Source organism: Paroedura picta, chromosome 4, assembly GCF_049243985.1.
Source record: "Paroedura picta isolate Pp20150507F chromosome 4, Ppicta_v3.0, whole genome shotgun sequence".
Lineage (NCBI taxonomy): Eukaryota > Metazoa > Chordata > Lepidosauria > Squamata > Gekkonidae > Paroedura > Paroedura picta.
In genome coordinates this window covers 116,120,764-116,139,865 of record NC_135372.1, presented here as the reverse complement: position 1 = coordinate 116,139,865, position 19,102 = coordinate 116,120,764, and the positions used below count along the sequence as shown (strand labels likewise).

At 48.3% G+C, this 19,102-nt stretch overlaps 1 long non-coding RNA gene across 1 annotated transcript in view; it reads left to right on the top strand.

Moving 5' to 3' along the window:
* The first annotated feature begins 2,518 nt into the window (after window positions 1–2,518).
* LOC143836862 (uncharacterized) overlaps window positions 2,519–19,102 on the top strand; it is a 79,434-nt gene continuing 62,850 nt past the window's right edge. Inside the window, exon 1 of the long non-coding RNA XR_013230793.1 lies at window positions 2,519–2,668. This is a non-coding gene — a long non-coding RNA (uncharacterized LOC143836862). The remainder of the gene's footprint in view (window positions 2,669–19,102) is intronic.

Here is a 19,102-nt window from a genome sequence, read left to right as displayed (position 1 = left end):
TACATGAGTGTTCTCTCTACACTCTGCAGAGGCTTTTGTGAGCTTGATCTATACCAAGTGGTATTTCTGTTTTGATTTTGGGTATACACTGGTAAACAAGGTATATTTGAATCCATTAGCACCAATTTTCTTTTTGGGGTGACGGTTAAGCTTTTGAGAGTCAATGCTCCCTTTCTCAGATAAACATACTGATTTAGACATTAACTTTTCCCGTTAACAAGATTCCACACAGTCCATTTCTAAATCTTCCTTCTCTTCTGTCAAACAGTCCAGGATAAGTTCATATTTTTTACTGACAGAAAACAAGGCTGACAATACAGTTGTACTTACCTAGCAATGACTACTGGGCATATTTATTTCTTAAAGCTGTAGGTGTTGGTTCTATTATTCTGGAAGATTTGACCCAATTTTTTTTAGGATTTCAGATTTTTCTGAAAAGCTGAGAGTTTTTTTCCAGTTTATAGAAATACCAGTCTTGTGGCTGTTAATGTCCTCAGTCTCTGGATTTAAGTATCAGATATGATCATATTGAGAGTTAGAGAATTGTGAGTCTGCAACTGTGATAAGGGGGGTCAAATTTACAGGGGTGGCCTGTTCTGCAAGCAGTTCTTCTGCGGCTATGTGTAAAAGTTCATCAACCACTTTCAATGTGACCAGGTTTCCTAATCAATTTTGTAATATGATCATGTGATCAATAGATTTTTTGGGATCCTATATGAGCCAGATATTAAAAACAATTCTTTGAATTCAAGTGGGATTCTATTTCATCTACATAGCTCTGACTTTCATTTTTCATGGTGAATTAGAAACAAATATTTTCCTGTTATCCAACTTTTTGTCAGGCCATTTTAACATTAATCTGACCAGAGGTTTTGTGAAAGTAGAATGGCAGACAATATATTAATGCAATCTGCAAATAGGCAATAGACCCTGTGCTAACACATTTTCATACATTTTCATCATGCATTTTCATATTACCATTATAACTGGATGTTATTCATTGTTGACTCAATGAAGTAAACAGAGATACAGCGATGGGGGTTCTATTAATGAGCCATCTCTGAAGCACTATGGTTATATCAAACAGTACTGCTTTCCCCCCCTACCCTTGTTAACCATACAATATTCCTCGCAGTTTAAAAAAAAATGTTTTAAGTTGAGCACTATAGCGCTAAACCAATACAGCATTGAAGTGCTATAGTGGCACCACTGAGATGCTTTGGCTCCATTGACTCCAATCAGTCAACGGAGTAATGGCATTTCAGTAATACTGCTATAGCACTTCAGTGTTACATTGGTTTAGCGCTATAGTGCTCAACTTAAAACATTTTTAAAAAAACCACTCCAAGGAAGATTGCTCAGTGAAATAGGGTAGAGGAGAAAGTGGCATTGTAGCAAGCACTATGGGCATTTTAAACAGCATACCGCAACAATTTGGAACTGCAGTGAGGGCGCAGAAAATGGAAGAAAGCCAATTTCCTCAAAAGTGGGTCAATAGTGAACAGGTAAAAAAATCCCACTTGAAGCCGGCTACAAAAATGGGTCTGTCTGAAATGACAAAAGAAAACACATTAACAACTAAACCGGAATATAAAGGCAGTTTGAAAATGATCATAGTCTGGTTCCAGAGAGAGCCGGTGACTTGACTTTGCATCCTTGGTGGCAGATGTGAAGGAATAACTGTAGAGGCAACTTTACCATAGGTTCATCCCATAAATCAAAGCAGCTGTTCAGTAGAGAGCAAGCAATTAGCACTAAGAACCTGAATAAGGCTATTAATGAAAAAGATTATTTCAAAGTTCCTTTTTGTTTTGTTTTTGCCCTTCACTTATTCCATTCTCTGCCAGAACAATGTCTGGATACACCAGTTATTGATGTGGGACACATCCTCTGGCACGCCTCATTAAATGGATATGTAGATGGACGTGACGTCCATTGTCCCGCCCACGAAGCATGCCAGAAATTGGAGGACCCCGCCAGCGGCTGCTCAGACCCCTGGGGCAAGGCAGTAAATGCACCAGCCTCGGGGGCCAAGGCAGCCTCTGCATGACCCGTGGGGGCCAAGGCTGCTGCTGCCCCACCCCCAAGGCGTTCACAGTGGCTGCTCTGCTCCCTGAAGCCTGGACAGTGTTGTGAACCTCAATTCATGTCTGTTTAGTTTCATTTCCTGAAGCCTAGCAAGGCCAGGTGTGGTAAAACTGTAAATCTGGCCTCAGGTTCTATGACTCCCCTACTTTCCCAGCGGGGCGCCTTCTTTCGCTTTATCAAATTCTTCTCGTGACCTTGCTTGGATAGCAAAGACTCAACAGAAATAGCTGTAGAGATTAGACCCTGGCCATCTGGCAGTCTGTGAATTCCGGCACCTCTGGTGCCCTCTACTCTCCCGCCGAAATGCCTATGTTCCCCCCCGCCCTTATTGAGAATAACCTATAACTCTCCTGAGGTGTCTTTTGTTCTTTGTTATTGCCAAGATCTTTTGCTTACGAGACCTTGGCCCTGTCTAGCAACTCTGTAGATTCCGTTTAATAAAGTTCTTCCTTGAATTCTCAACTGCCTGTTGGATCTTGGATGTGCCTTTATCATGGACTCTACTGGCTGGGCTCAGCCTGAATCCTGACAGACAGCTGCTGCGTGACCCGCAGGGGCTGAGGCAGCAGTGGAGGAGCAGGTAAGGAGGAAGGGGAGGGAAGGGAGTGTGTGTGTGCACTTGCTTGCTTGGGGGAAGGTTGGGAAGCCATTAGGTAAGTGGGGAAACAGGAAGGGCGAAGGCATTGAGTCTCTGTGTGTGTGTATGTGTGTGCTTGCTTGCTTGGAAGGAGGTTGGGAATCCATTAGGTGAGGGGGTAGGGAAGTGAGTTTCTTTGTGTGTGTATTTGGGAGGGTGGCAAGGTGACCCTGACAGTCAGTCCAGAACAGGTATGTGTCCCACATACCCTCTGAGAGTCAGATTGTCAGGACAAATTTCTTTTCACTAGCACTTACATCAGTGGTAAAGAGCTAATGCAAAATTAAAATGCAAATATTTACAACAATACATGTGCACATATAAAATTTGAAAACATCAATATATATTACACTCACACAAAACCAAAACATTTTGACACATGGATAAATTACCAAATAACCAAATGTGTTTTAACCCCCTTAGGGTCTTCTTCAGTGGTCTAATATTTAAATGTAATAATGGGAACTATAAGGTGGTAAACAATACGAATGGAGAGGCTCCAGCCTCCCACACTAATGAAAAGTATCCAAATATATTTATTTGAGCCCCCCAATTAAAATATTCCTCAAAATGCCAGACTTGTAGAAGCCCTCTCTGTGGTTGAGTGTATTCTCATGTGTCTCATAATTCTAATACTTTTAAATGTCTACAGTTCACCGCTTCTTCTTAAGGCTTTGTTTTCAAACACTTCACTCTTCACTTATGTACAATAGGAGCACTACAAATATACAAAATTAAACTTTTAACCACAGGGGGCTCTCCAAACGACTTCAAAAAACACAAATAGTATATACATTGATAAACAACCTTGCCATAATATGCAGTGTAGTTACATATATCCACTGTTCCCTTGGGGGACCAAGCCTTCATGAGAATAAAGGAAAACAACAAACAACCCCCGCGCGCGCGCACACACACACACACACACACACAAAAGGCTCTGTGAAATGGTCTTTTCCATGAAGGATTCTTACTTTGTCTTGTTCAAGTTCTTTGTGTTAATTGCATGGGTTCATCCCACAGCAGTTCTGTGACATTTAAAAGCCATCAGCTACATGGGTAGGGTTAACTGTTCCAATCTTTAAGAGAACATTGTCACCAAGCTGGGATCAGAGGCAAGAGTACTGTGATAAGAACTTATGCAAAAGGCCACTAAGATAGCAGACCTCCCAGAGCTGTGCTGCGGTTTTTGAGATGGTTTCAAAACGCACAGAAAAGAACCGTAGACTTTTAGGTCAGAAATGAAACTAATACGAGATGATCTGTGACTCTGAGAACTGCTTTGTATGGTAGAATATTCTAGAAAAGCATTAATCCTTGTGTTTGAAAATACAGATATATTTTAATACATAAGGAGTGAGAGTGAGACCAATTTTTAAAACAATCTGGATTGAATTGAATATCTTTTATTTGGGAGAAAGTCTGTTTTTGCACTGCTTTTTCCTCGTGCCATATGTGTATAAATTATGTACAACAAATAAATGGCATAAAAATGGGGCTCAAATGGCATAAATATTGTCCATGTGGTATACATATTACGATTTAATGACATTTTGGGAGTTTATATGTTCTATTTATTTAAAATATGATATCAATATTTGTGTTTTAAATACTGTATTATGGTTTGAAATGTTCATCCCTTTGGAAACCCTGAATTGAATTGAAAAATCGTATTAAAATGTTTTAAAATAGTTTTTAAAACTTTTGAACTGTTACCTCCCTGTGAAGGCAGAAAGTCAACATGTGAATACTCCAAATAAATAAAAACCAAGATGGAATTTACGTGGCATGACAGAAATAAATTTCCCTCATGCATGCTCCCTTGTGGTGAGGGATGATAAAATTAAACCCTTCTCTATGCATTCCCAACCTGAACTGGGACTTGGTGTGATCAAATTCTGGATCTTTCAACCTTTTGTCTGTGTTTTATTTTAGGGAAATGTAGGAACCAAACCTGGAAGGAAGAGGAAACTTGATGTGGCTAAATTGTGTATGATAAGTCAGTGTGGTTACTTTACTGATGCATAAATGCTACAGGGCTTTTTTACTGCTTATGTTAACTGCAAACAGACAGTAATGCCGTACTTTAATTTTGTTTCTTAATAAGTATTCCTACCTTACCCCTAATATAAAAGCAACAAAAAAAGACTGCTTCACAATGAAAAGAACAACATCCATTAAGTGTGGGAAGGATTAAAGATGCCCACCAGTTTCTTGGGGAAACAAGGGTAAGAGCTCATGCAAACATTTGTCAGTGACCCTTTAGTCCTCTCATTAGGTGCGCAGCTGCAACCAGATTTACGCACTTTAATTAAAACTGACTTTACGAACTCGCTTGCTCAACCAGGAGAACATTAGAAGGAAGAAACACATGGGGGTTTCAAGAACTGTGACATTGATTCTAATGAGCAAGCAGTTCCAATTGCTACCCTCCTCCTCCTAGGTAAATGAAAGTAACTTGTCTGAACCAAGTAGGTAGTAATTAAAATATCTAGCTCCACAAGGAAGCAGTTCCCCTTTCTCAAGGTTTACCCATCAGCATATGTTATTAAAATGGTGCTTGGGAGCACATCAAGAGAAATTGCTGCCTTGTCAGTTCAATTCCTACACTTGGGGGAGGGGCACAGGCAGGGTGCCACTGCTGGGAGACCATTAGGACAAGACGCCCAGTGTTTCCCCCCGCCCCTCTGGCTCCTCCTAATGAAAGACATATTGCAACGGCGGTTTTGAATTTTGCAAAACTGCAAGAAGGCAATCTGTAAGGAACAGTGAGAAAATAAGAAACACCTCAGGTAATTTATGAAAGCTGGAATATTTCCATGCCTCCGAAAGAAAGCACAGAGAAAACGTAGTGTAAAATAAGAGCAGTGGCAACAATGGAAAGAGCAGCACAGAGAAGGGCATCCTGGCTACCCAACAAATCATTGTTGGAAGAAGGAGAAAAAGAAAAAAAAGGAAAAGATGAAGTGTTTGGTTCCTCATTTTTGTCTGCTTTGGAAACGAATGTTATTACTTGCAGTTCAAACGGCTAGGACATGGCCTTCCTCTGAGCTCTCTTTTATTAAGGGTATATTAGCTTGCATGGCACTATAAAAGGATGAGATATAAAAATTGCCTGATACTTGCCAGTGTATTGAAAGCCCTAATTATCCATGACCCTACAGGACTTTCCACTTCGCTCTTCTTCAAACAAAGAGATTTTTGTTCACATGTCACCAGAAGGCCCTGGAGAGGTCATTAATAAAACCATTCTTATTTAATATATTATTACTGTTAGTAAATTCAGACACAGAAACAATGAGCAGTGTTAACTCATCAACAGTGCAGTCCTAAGCACAGTTACACCCTTCAGAGTCAGTTGAAGTCAATGTGCTTAGAATGTTGTATGTTACTCTGCTTAGAACCCTGCTGTGGCTAAGCGACCTGAGTGGGAACTGCCACACAATCTAGTCCATCAGACAGCGATGACTAAATCGAGCAATGGCTTGCATGTGAGGGAGAGCGGCTATTGCTCAAGCATCACAAAGGAAGCTTCCCTAATACATCCTCACATTAAAGTGCTTTCTGTGGAAGCAGATCACATGTTGAGCTGCAATTTATTGAGATATAATTACACCGCACAAGTGCATCTGGGATTTAATACCAAATGGACTTAAAGAGAATGACAGCTCAGTGATACTGGAAATCTGTGAATGGATCCCCTGACATGGAATTGGGGAGGGGGGGGGATGTACAGGGATAATGGTTTTAGAAAATGACTTTCTCTAGAACAAGTAATGTCAGACTAACCTTATCTCTTTTTTTGAGAAAGCTTCTAGCTTGCTAAGTCAGAGGAATGCTGTGGACATCTTTTACTTTGATTTCAGTAAGGCTTTTGAAAAGGTTCCACATTATATTCTTATTGGCAAGTTGGTAAAATGTGATATGGATCCTATTACTGTTAGGTGGATCTAGAGCTGGTCTACAGATCGCCCAAAGGGTGCTTGTAAATGGTTCGTCATTTCTTGGGGAGGAGTGACAAGTGGAGTGCCTCAGGGATCTCTCCTGGGTCCTGTGTTGTTCAACATATTCATAAATGATTTGGATGAAGGAATAGAGGGGGTGCTTATTAAATCTGCAGATGATACTAACCTGAGAGGGGTTGCAAACACACCAGAAGACAGAATCAGGATACGGGATGATCTTAAGAGGCTAGAAGACTGGGCTAAAATGAATTTTCATAGTGAAAAATGTAAAGTTTTGCATTTAGGAAGGAAAAATCAAATGCATCATTATAGGATGGATGACAATTGTCTTGGCACTAGTACGTGTGAAAAGGATCTGGGGGTCTTAGTAGATCATACACTGAACAAGAGTCAGCAGTATGACTCAGTAGCTAAAAAGGCAAATGGGATTTGGAGCTGTATTAAAAGAAGTATAGTATCCAGATCACGCAAGGTGATATTACCACTTTACGCTGCTCTGTTTAGACCTTACTTGGAGTACTGTGTTCCGTTTTGGGCTGAAGAAAGATGTAGAGAAACTGGAGCATGTCTAGAGGAGGGCTACAAAGATGGTAAAGGGTTTGGACACCAAGTCGTATGAGGAAAGGTTGAGGGTGTTTGGTCTGTTTAGGCTGGAGAGAAGATAACTAAGAGGTGATATGATAACCACCTTCAAGTACTTGAAGGGCTGTCATATGGAAGATGGAGAGAGTTGTTTTCTGTTGCCCCAGAGGGTTGGACCAGAACCAATGGGCTGAAAATAATTGGCTAACCATGCGGAAGAAGTTCCTGACAATTAGAGCGGTTCCTCAGTGGAACAGGCTTCCTCGGGAGGTGGTGAGTTCTTCTTTGGAAGTTCTTAAGCAGAGGCTAGATAGCCATCTAACAGAAATGCTGATTTTATGAACATTGGCAGATTGTTAGTGGGTGGGCAGGCAGGGATGTGCCAGTCTTTGTTTCTTATGGCCCTTCCTTGCATACCCAGGGAATTGCTGATCACCACTGTGGGATGGTAGGTGAGTTTCCTCCAGACCAGGCTGGATTCCGGAGGTTTTTGGTGAAGGGATCACTTGGGCATGAAATTGGGGTCACTGTGGGTGGGCAGGTAGTTGTGAGTCCCTGCATTCTGCAGTGGGTTGGACTAGACAATCCAGGAGGTACCTTCCAAATCTATGACCAAATCTGCACGATGTCGGGGACCCGCTTGCTAACTGAAAAAACAGGGTGCCCCTTTGAAGAAAACGTCACGCCAGGCCTGGTGAACGATACAACAGGAACAAGCTTTATTTCAGCAACGTGGAGTCCGCTGGTATGGAGTAAGAGCTTCCACCGAACTCCAGGTGGAAGCTCCCTTTTATACAAAACCCACCTCCTTAGGCTGTATTGCCCCACCCAGTACTTGCGGAGGGAACATGCTGATACAATCATGACTCATGCACATATGCGAGGTTTTCCGGGGTTCCTGATGGCCCATTTTCCTGGAACAAAGGGCCATCTCCGGGCCCTTGTCAAAAGGTGGAGGGGGACATTGAGGTTCTTTAGCGGCCATTGCCACCTCAACGATCGGGTGGGGCGCCCAGCTGCCGGCTTGCCTATGATCACCATGCCCTACTTCCGTGATCGCGGGCGCCTCTGATGGCGGGGTTCGGTCCGGTTCCCAAGCCACCAAGGACCGAACCACGACATTCTGCCCCCCCAAAGGTCCATTCTCCAACCCCCCGGGACGGCCAGGATACCGCTTGTGGAAACGTTCAGTGAGTCGGGGCGCAAGGACGTCCGCTGCCCAGACCCATTCCCGGTCCCCCAAAGCGAAGTCCTTCCATTCCACGAGGTACTGCAACTTCCCCCTGTGGAGTCTAGAGTCCAGGATATCCGCCACCTCGTGGTGCTCCCCCCCCGGCAGGACCTCGGGCGCTGGCGGGGAAAACACGGGGTGCCAAACGTCACCGTCCGGAGTTTTTTTTAGAAGGCTCACGTGAAAGACGGGATGGATGTGCCGGAGGTTCTTGGGGAGCTTGAGCTTGACCGAAACTTCGTTGATCGGGGCCAAGACCTCGAAAGGCCCCAAAAACCGAGGGCCTAGCTTCTTGCTGGGCAAATTCAACCGTAGGTTCCGGGTGGAAAGGTAAACTCGATCCCCCGGTCGGATCTCCTCAGCTGGTCGTCTCTTCCGGTCGGCGTCCTCTTTCTGCGCTGCCTTGACTTTGTGGAGCTGCTCCTGCAGCGACTTCCAGCAGCTCCCGGCACGCTTCCCCCACTCGCGAAGGTCGGCCGATTCCCGGGCGGGGACCTCTCCAAGCTCCGGGAAGTGTCTCAGGTCTGTCCCGTAGACGACGGCAAAAGGCGACATCTCCGTGCTGCTGTGGTCTGCGTTGTTGTACGCGAACTCGGCCAGGGGGAGCAGGGGCACCCAGGTGTCTTGATGATAGGAACCGAAACACCGCAAGTACTGCTCCAGTACTTGATTAACCCGCTCGGTCTGCCCGTCCGTCTGGGGGTGGTAAGCGGAGCTCAGCCCTTGCTCGATGTCTAACAGGCGCAGGAAAGCTTGCCAAAACCGGGACACGAATTGTGAGCCCCGATCGGAAATCACCTTGTCCGGCAGCCCGTGCAGTCGGAACACGTGATCCAGGAACATCTGAGCCAACTGTGAAGCACTGGGGACACTGGCGCAAGGAATGAAATGGGCCTGTTTGGAAAATAGATCTACCACCACCCAGATCACCGTTTTCCCCTTGCTGGGAGGCAAGTCTGTTATAAAGTCCATGGAGATCACTGACCACGGCCGGGCCGGGACCTCGAGCGGGTGCAGCAGACCTTTCGGCTTGCCAACCCCCGGCTTGCAGGTCAGGCAGACAGGACAACCACTGACGTAAGCTTTTGTGTCCCGCCGCAGACTGGGCCACCAAAACCGCCGCCGGGCCAACTTCCAGGATTTTACGAAACCGAAGTGCCCGGCGGTCTTAGCATCGTGGCAGAGGCTGAGGGCTTCCCGTCGTAGCCCTTCCGGGACGTAGACAGCCTCCCCCCTCCGCCAGAGACCGGAGTCCAAAATCAAAGAGTCCCGGAGCTCAGCCAGCTCCTCGTCTGTCCCGTAGGCTGCCACAAGGCGGTCTCGGAGCGGGGCGGTCGCCGGGTCGGGCTCCCATTCCTCCCTGGCCCGACGCCTAGTGACGACCCCCCGTCCCAGCTGCTCCTCACCAAACACGGACCTGGTGCAGGGAGCGTACCCCTCCCCATAATGCGGCAGACGGGAGAGGGCGTCCGCGAGGAAATTCTCTTTGCCGGGGATGTGACCAAGCTTGAAATTGTACCGCGAAAAGAACTCCGCCCACCTCATCTGCTTGGCGTTCAGGGATCGCGGTTGCCGGAGCGCCTCCAGATTCTTGTGATCTGTCCAGACCTCGAACGGCTCCTCTGTTTCCTCCAGCCAATGCCGCCATTCGGTGAGGGCGAACTTAATCGCAAACGCCTCCTTCTCCCAGGTAGACCAGTTCCGCTCCGTTTCGGCGAATTTTCGTGAGAGGTAGGCCGCCGGCCTCAGCTGTCCCGCCTTGTCTCGCTGCAGGAGAACCGCCCCGGCTGCTGCGTCGCTGGCGTCGACTTGTACCACCATCGGCTGGGTTGGGTCGACGTGCAGTAGCGTGGGCTCAGACGCGAAAGCTTGCTTGAGGGCCAGGAACGCTGCCTCCGATTTCTCATTCCAGCCGAGCGCTGCGCTGGGCCGCGTGGCGCGAGGACCTCTCCCCTTGGTACCTAGCAAGTCCGTGAGGGGAGCCACTACGGAGGAGTATCTGGGGATGAAGCCTCTAAAAAAGTTAGCAAACCCCAGGAAGCTTTGTAGCTGTTTCCGGGTGCGGGGCCTTTCCCAGGCCAGCACCGCCTGCACCTTCTCGGGGTCCATAGCTATGCCCTGGGCTGAGATGCGGTAGCCCAAATAGTCCAGGGAGGGACGGTGGAATTCGCACTTAGCCAGCTTCACGTATAGGTGGTTTGCCAGCAGGCGCTTTAACACCTCCCTCACCAGGGTCACGTGCTCTTGGGGATCTTGGCTGTAGATCAGGACGTCATCCAAATAAACAACCACCCCCTGAAACAGAAGGTCCTGCAACACCTCATTAATTAGACTCATGAAAACCCCAGGTGCCCCGCTTAAACCGAACGGCATCACTTTAAATTCGAATTGTCCCAATTGACAGTTAAACGCTGTTTTCCACTCATCCCCCTCCCGGATGCGTACCCGGTAGTACGCCTCCCTTAGGTCCAGCTTAGTGAACAGAGTCCCTTTGCCCAGCCGGGCCAGCAAATCCGGGATCAGCGGGAGGGGGTAAGCGTTCCCCGCTGCGATGGCGTTGAGGCCCCGGTAGTCCTGGCACAGCCGTCGGGACCCATCCTTTTTCCGGACGAACAAGACTGGAGCTCCCATGGGACTGGAAGCGGGCCGGATGAAACCTCGGGCCAGATTTTTACCCAAAAACTCCCGGAGGTCCTTGAGCTCACCCTCACTCATCTTGTAGATGCGCCCTTTGGGTAGTACCGCCCCCTCTGGGATGTTGATAGCGCAGTCCGTGCGGCGGTGTGGGGGTAGCTCGTCCGCTTCCCGCTCGCTGAAAACGGCTGCGAGGTCTCGGTACTCTGGCGGGACCTCGGGCTCTGGTATCTCCTGCTGCGCCGCCGCCGCTCCCCTGGGACGCGCCGCCGTCCTCTTGTGGCTGGAATTCTCGTGGGGGACCCGATGCCGTGCACCCACCGTCAAGTCGAACTTCAGGGTCCCCGCCCGCCAGTCCACCACGGGGTTGTGTTCCTTCAGCCAATCCAGGCCCAACACCGCCCGATATCCCGCTACGGGGACCTGGATCAGCCACCGCAGCTCTTGGTGGTCCCCTATGTGGATGGCGATAGGACCCACCTCCTCCCCGAAAGGTCCCCCCTGAATCGGGCTGCCGTCCATCTGGACGAAAACCAGGGGAACCTTCCGAATGCGCTTCGGTAGCCCCAAAGCCTGGGCTATCTGGGGGTGGACCATGCTGTGGTCGCATCCAGAGTCCAAAAGAGCCTCCCCCACCCAACTTAGTCCGTTCTCCGGGTTCCGGAGCTCTAAAATTACCACGTTCGGAGGTCGCGCCTCATGCTGTAGGGGTTTTCCCTCGCACCGCGGGACCTGCTGCCCGGCGCCGTCTACAGCAGGTCCTGGCCGTTTCCCGTCGCCTGGGCGCTTCCCGGTTCGTTGCGGAGGTCCTCCGCCCGGCGTGCCTGCTGGGGGCGTGTCGCACCTCCCCCCTGGGAGAGCCCGCGGTCCTCCCCCCCTTGCCGTTGGCACGCTGCTGCGAAATGTCCTGACCCCCCGCATTTCAGGCACAGACCTTCCCGGCGTCTCCTTTCCCGCTCGGGGTTCGGGGGTCGTTTGGGGCGAGAGTTGTCGGGGCCCGGTCTCGGCGCCTCGGCTGACCCGCCTTTGGCCTCCCGGGGGGGTGCGGCGGCCCAACCCAGGCTGGCTTCCAGCTTGGCGACCACAAAACACCACCCCTCCAGTGTAGACAGATCTTCTTCCGTCCCCTTGATCACGGCCCATTCCCTGAGCTTCGGGTTAAGGCCCTCCCGGAAGTACTCGATTTGGGTCTCCTCGTTCCAGGAGAACACCTTGCCTGCTTCCCTCCGGAAAATGTCTATATAGTCCATAACCCCCCTAGTACCCTGTCGAAGTCCCTTGATCCGACTCTTTGCCTTGTCCTCAGCCTGGGGGTCCTGGAATCGTCGGCGGAGCGCGACCACGAAGTCCTGCAGGTCCCGAGTTGCCGGGTCGCCGCGCTCGGCCAACCCTAGGTACCACTGACCCGCCTTGCCCTGGAGACACGAGGCCACCCCCCAGACCAAGTCCTCGGAGTCCTCATACCGGTCTCCATACCTCCGGGCATGCGTCAGCGCGTGGAGGAGGAACTGCGGGAGGTCGTCCGGCGTCCCGTCGAAACGCGCCTTAAGCTCTGGGGGGGAACGTTTTGGAGAGTAGTCCGACCCCCTCCGGATCCGGGATTCTCGGCGTCCGCCGTCTCGTCCTGCTCCGCTCCACCGGCTACCAACTTGCCCAACGACGCCGTGCCGCTCCCTGCCTTGCACGTCGCTCCTGCGTTGGTCCGGCTCTCGCCGCCCCGTCGGCTCCCCCGCTCCCCCGAGATCCTCTGCTGTCTCGCCTCTCCGCTGGCCGTCTCGCCTACTCGGGACTGAAAACTGCTCCGGGTCGGGGTCCGGGGCCCGCTCACCAGTGCCGGGCTCGTCCTCGTCGCTGGAGACGTCCTCACTCGACGCGATCCCCTCCGCCGTTGTATTACCAGTCCCTCCGGGCCCGGCCCGAGCTTGCTCACGGGCTTCAGCTGCCTGCAAGCGCCTGGCCAAGTCCGCCATGGCCCGCCGCAGGTCCTCTAGGGATTCCTCAGGTCCTACCGGGCGAAGCGCCTGCCTCAGCTGGGTGTCCCAGGTTGGGGCCAACCCCCCAGACCTCGGCGCGCTCCCCGCCGTGCTTGGGAACCCCATGGCCCGGCGCCTTCCCTTGGCCGCCGCTGCCGAAGGTCTCGGGGTCCCGGACAGCTGCTCCTGGCCCCCCGATTTTCGGAGGAAATCTCCCGGGGACATTAAACTCATGTTCCCGGGGTTCGTGGGGGTCGAGACCGCCCCGTTGCTTGAAAACGCCATCTCTGGATCCGTCCCGATAAGCGCTCGGATGCGATGCCGACCCTGGAGTTCGGTGGGAAGCTCTTACGATGTCGGGGACCCGCTTGCTAACTGAAAAAACAGGGTGCCCCTTTGAAGAAAACGTCACGCCAGGCCTGGTGAACGATACAACAGGAACAAGCTTTATTTCAGCAACGTGGAGTCCGCTGGTATGGAGTAAGAGCTTCCACCGAACTCCAGGTGGAAGCTCCCTTTTATACAAAACCCACCTCCTTAGGCTGTATTGCCCCACCCAGTACTTGCGGAGGGAACATGCTGATACAATCATGACTCATGCACATATGCGAGGTTTTCCGGGGTTCCTGATGGCCCATTTTCCTGGAACAAAGGGCCATCTCCGGGCCCTTGTCAAAAGGTGGAGGGGGACATTGAGGTTCTTTAGCGGCCATTGCCACCTCAACGATCGGGTGGGGCGCCCAGCTGCCGGCTTGCCTATGATCACCATGCCCTACTTCCGTGATCGCGGGCGCCTCTGATGGCGGGGTTCGGTCCGGTTCCCAAGCCACCAAGGACCGAACCACGACACACGGAGGGGCAAAATGCAAGTGGCTTCCTGCTTGCAAATGTGGGATGGTAAATCTCACATTTGCAGCCCTCTGCACAGGAAGATCGCACCCGAGTTTTCACTCTGCCCTGTCACAACTTTTTGCCTCCTGAGGAGGCTGCAAGGGAAAACAAGCTGAACTTTTCCCTCTGCTTCTTGGCTTGTCAATCACAGCATTCCACTAATCACAGCAAGCCAACAAGCTATGCTGTAATGGATTTAAATTTTCTCCTATCCCCAAAATTAATTTTTAAAAAGCACTTCCGCATTGCTATGCAGTAAAGCCACAACACAGATGCATTTTTAATAAAAAATCAACACTGCCGCGTTGCTATGGAGAAACCCCATAATGATATAGCACCCCCCCCCCTTTTTGGGATTCCTGTTCTTTGAAATAGCAATTTTAAAAGATCCCATATGTATTTTAGAATTCGTTTTAAGAAATGGCCTCATTTTTGCTGAGATCTCTGTATTTTACTTCAGACTTAGCTTGATGGAATTTAGAGGCATAGGGAATTTCATCTTTGCCCGTTTTGCTTTGAATGTTCTGTGTTTGAGTTATCTCATAGGATTGTTCTTGGGATAAGGGTATGTCTTGGAAAAATTAATGCCAAACCTGAATCCAGACAAAGAGTTTTTTTGTCCAGCAGAGAGTCCTTCTCAGGGCCCATCTTAGCCAATGAAAACAAAGTCAGATGCTCTAGACCCCATGCTGGGAATGGGAGAGTTATCACCCATGACCTGGCCCTCACTGGGTTGGGGGAGAAGAGAAAGAGCAGGTTCAACCATTTGAACCCACTAGAAAGCCAGCTTGGTGTAGTGGATAACAGTGGCAGCTTCTAATCTGGGGGCCAGATTTGATTCCCCACTCCTCCATACACAGCCAGCTGGGTGTCCTTGGGCTAGTCACAATCCTGTTAGAGTTTCTCTCAGCCCCACCTACCTCGCAGGATATCTGTTGTGGAGGGAAGAAGGGAAGGTGATTGTAAGCTGCTTGACTCCTTTGAGTAGTAAAAATCAGGGTATAAAAAATAACTCTTCTTGTCAGCTCTGGGTTGGGAAATGCCTGGAGACGGGCGGTAAGAAGATCAGCCCCCCCCCCACAAACTGGCGGTAGAGAGTGTCACCCCCCCTCCTGTAGTTGAGGATGCGGAGACCAAATGAGTAAGATTAAGCCATCGTTGTTATAAATTTATTGGATCTTATTGTTATTTTATGGTTTTAGGGGACGGGGTTATGTAAGCTGCCTCAAGCCTTTGGGGGGAGGCGGGGTATAAATACAATAATTATAATAATAAAGACTTTGGGGGTGGAGCTGGGAGTGGATAGTGTTTGTGGTGTGGACGGACTTCACTGGAGTATAATACTATGGAGTCCACCTCTAAAGCAGCCATCTTCTCTAGGGGATCACTTTAGTCTGAGATGTGCTATAATTCCAGGGGATCACACCTGGGGACTGGCATCCCTAACTTTTAAATCCTTCAGGGCTTGGGCAGCTGGCTTCCAGTGATGGTTCCCATTTGCTTTATATGGACTGAAAGTTGCTCCTTGCTTGTCCCAGGCCAGAATGATGATGGTGGGATCCTGCGGGGGGGGGGGAAGTGACAGAGATTCTGGGGCTCCATCTTGGACTTTTGCCCCAGACCCCAGAATCACTAAGACGACTTCAGTTCTTCTCATTCACTTGTGGAGCTGAGGCTGACAGAATGTACTTTGTGGATTAGGCAAGGGGAGAAAAATCAGCTTTCTAATGGCAATAACAAACCTGGCCAAATCAGCTTTCTTGTGGTGATAACAAACCTGGCCAATACCGGTCTGCTGTAGGTGCCAGTTTTGTATAGGCCTGTTCTCTTCTATGCATAAATTGATACCACAGGTGGTTTTATTTTTGGTTACATCATTTTCTCCCTCTTCTTTTTACCTTTAAATCACAGTACCACTTGGGGCCCACATATCTGAAACCTGTCCTGGTATTTATCAGTGTACCAGCTTTGTTCCTCCCATCACTCCATGGTTATCCCATAGGATGTGCTTTTCATCTGCAGCCCATTTATGGGCCTTTATGGCCATTGTTATAAAGTGATGTGATGGGTTACCAGAGGATGTTAGGAGGAGGTCTTTCTCTCTGACTTTTAAAAAGTGCTGCCTTCAGGTGACTTTTTTTTGGTGGCTGTTGAATTAGTTCTAGAATATGTGAGGTAGTTCTTGGTGAAATAATCTATGAAATACATCTGTTTCCCTCCCCCTCCCTACAAATTCTCCACAAAGCCATTTGCTGCTGTCAAGAGCATTGTTAGGCATGCTCAAGTCTCCCTGAAATAATAGAATGTATAAATACTAAAGGCTGTGGATTTTTATTATTTTTTAAAGGATAAAAAAATTCATGTTTTTACTTCATAAGACATGAGGCCGCTCTGTATTCTTGTACAAAGGAAGATGCCTGCAACTCAGAATCTAATTTCCTCTGTGGATTCACATAACATCCTTGATCTTCCAGTGGATTCAAAATAACATGTAGCAAGGGTAGAGCTAAGTCCTTTCAAACAGCCACAAAGTGCATAAAACTGCTCAAGGGGAAAGAGTATTCCTTCCGTATCCAATGTACGAAGTCAGCTTGCTCTGGAAGAGAGAGCAAATAGACCTGTTACACTTGAAATTGGGCCTGACGGAGGAAGCAGAGTGCTGCATATTGAATGTAGCTGGACTTTCTCTGCTCTGTTGCACTTAACCACATGACGCTCTGGAGCTAGTTCTCTGGGGGTTTTACAGTTCGTATTTTCCGAAGATACTAGGTTTTTGGCTCCTGGAAACTATACAACTGTGATTGTATGAGTGTCTTCTGAGCTTGTAGACCCTGAAAACATTTTAAAAGGTATTCTTTTGTAGGGTGTCACCTGATGCGTCTGGATTATTCATTCATTCACACCCTAGTGTTTCAACCCGATGGGGACCCAAAGCTGCTTTGATCATTCTCTTCCTCCCCATTTTATCCTCATAACAGCCCTGTGAGGCACGTTATGTTGAGAGTATGATTAGCCCAAGGTTGGCCAGCAAACTTCCATTGCAGAGTGGGATTTTGAACCTGAGTTTCCCATTTCCAAGCGTGGCACTCTAACCACTATATTTAATTGGTGGCAATGCTCCTTACTTCATATCCCATATATTTAAAAACTTTACATGGATCTTTGAGTTCTTATCAGAACAAGTCTGTGTCAGGAAAAAAAGAATTATGTGCAAAATGCAGCTGGGCCTTCTTCAAAACAAAGGGCACAGTCTTTGTCAACCTGAATTTGTTTGTAGAAGAACTGCTTCCACCCTCAAGTCAGAATTAGGAATGCCCTAGCCACTTCTGGTGAAAAAAAGTTTATTTCTTGAACTCTGCAAGGAAAATTTGCTGAAGAAGATTTTGTGTTATGGAAGAACCTCACATGACAGGAAGTCTTCTAGAGATTGCTGTTTTGCCAAAATAAGTGGTGGAGGCTGAAGTTTTGTAAAACAGAAGACTGATGTGTGCCCTTTGTAACTCTTTCCTTTCTAATGTTTTATCTGCAGCCTACGGATCCAGAGGCAAAGATGATTCTTTTAGAAAGAAAATGAAATCTGTAAATGCATGTTTTTGGAAGGGTAGGTGGGTTGCTAAAATAACCATAACTATGCAAAGGGAATGGCACAACAAGGTTTTTATGGGACTACAGGGCTTCTTAGAGATGCTTTACAGAAAGGGAAATGATAGAAGTGAATCGTTTTCAATAATCCTTGGGCAGATTTATGCCAGTGAACTCGTAGAGCACTCCTGTATTTCTTTATCACACACTGCGAGGCTGTCTGCAAAGGCCTCAAAACAACCAACGTTCCTGTTGTGGAAACTTTCTGGATAATTAATTAACATGCCAATAATCAGTCATATTAAATGGCATCTTTTTTGTTATATAAACAGACTTTCTTATTCTCATTGTTTATTGATCTCTAGCTTGGAATTTGGATATCATTTGATGCATTTGACTCTTCAGTTACGAAAGGTGGCTTTCTTTATCTTTGGGTGTAGCCGTGGATATTTTAACTATTACTGTTTTAACTATTACTTGCTTTGAACCAAGAGGAAAGCTGGGATCTAATGTTTTAATGGGGGGAAATACACCTTGACACTGCTTTCTATGCTGCCTGGGAAAAATAGATGTGGAACCATGTAGGTTGAGGTATCTGACGTCATTAGGGCCAGGGATGTAGGGTTGCCAACCTCCAGGTGGGGCCTGGTAATCTGGAATTCCAACTGATCTCCCAATAAAGAGATTAATTCTGAAGGAGAAAAATTACTGGTCTGAGGAGGGTCCTCTTTTGCAGGGGTAGTCAACCTGTGATCCTCCAGATGTTCATGGACTACAATTCCCATGAGCCCCTGCCAGCAAACACTGGCAGAGGCTCATGGGGATTGTAGTCCATGGACATCTGGAGGACCACAGGTTGACTACCCCTTCTCTATTGCATGATGCTCCGCTGAGGACCTTCCCTTCCACAAACCCCATCATCCCCAGGCTCCACCACCAAATCTCAAGGAAATTCTCAACCTAGGGGCTTTACGCACCGGGATCTTAGTTGCAAATTGGTCACTGAATGAAAAATCGCCATTTAAAGTAGTGGAATTCGTCGTTATGCATACCTGCCTTTGTGGTGGAATCCAGTTGCGTTTTGTAGCGTTTCCCACAGGCTTCCGGTCTCGGCAGAAATCGCTAGAAAGGAAGCGCTATTGCCAAGCTGTCCCGCCCCTGGCCGTCAAGCAGCCAATGGGCAGCCGTTAGCATGCTCCCAAACAGCCCCTTTCCCTTTAAGAAAGGTTTTTTTTAAAAAAAAACAGACCCGTAGCAATGAATCTGGGTAGATTCGTTGCAACGGAGAGACCCATCCAGCTGCCTGGTGTGTTTGAGCTGTTGTTTGATCGTTTGATCGTTGCCACGCTTCCTCCGAGTGAAACCCCCCCCCCCTCTCATGGGCCCGATTTTCGGCTGAATGAATGTGTAAAAAAATAAAGGGAAAATACTTCAGCAAACGTGCTTTTCTGTGGTTTGTGCTTAGTGACTAAAGGGGAGGGACTGAAGCCAGGGAAGCCTCTAAACAGAAAGAGGCTCA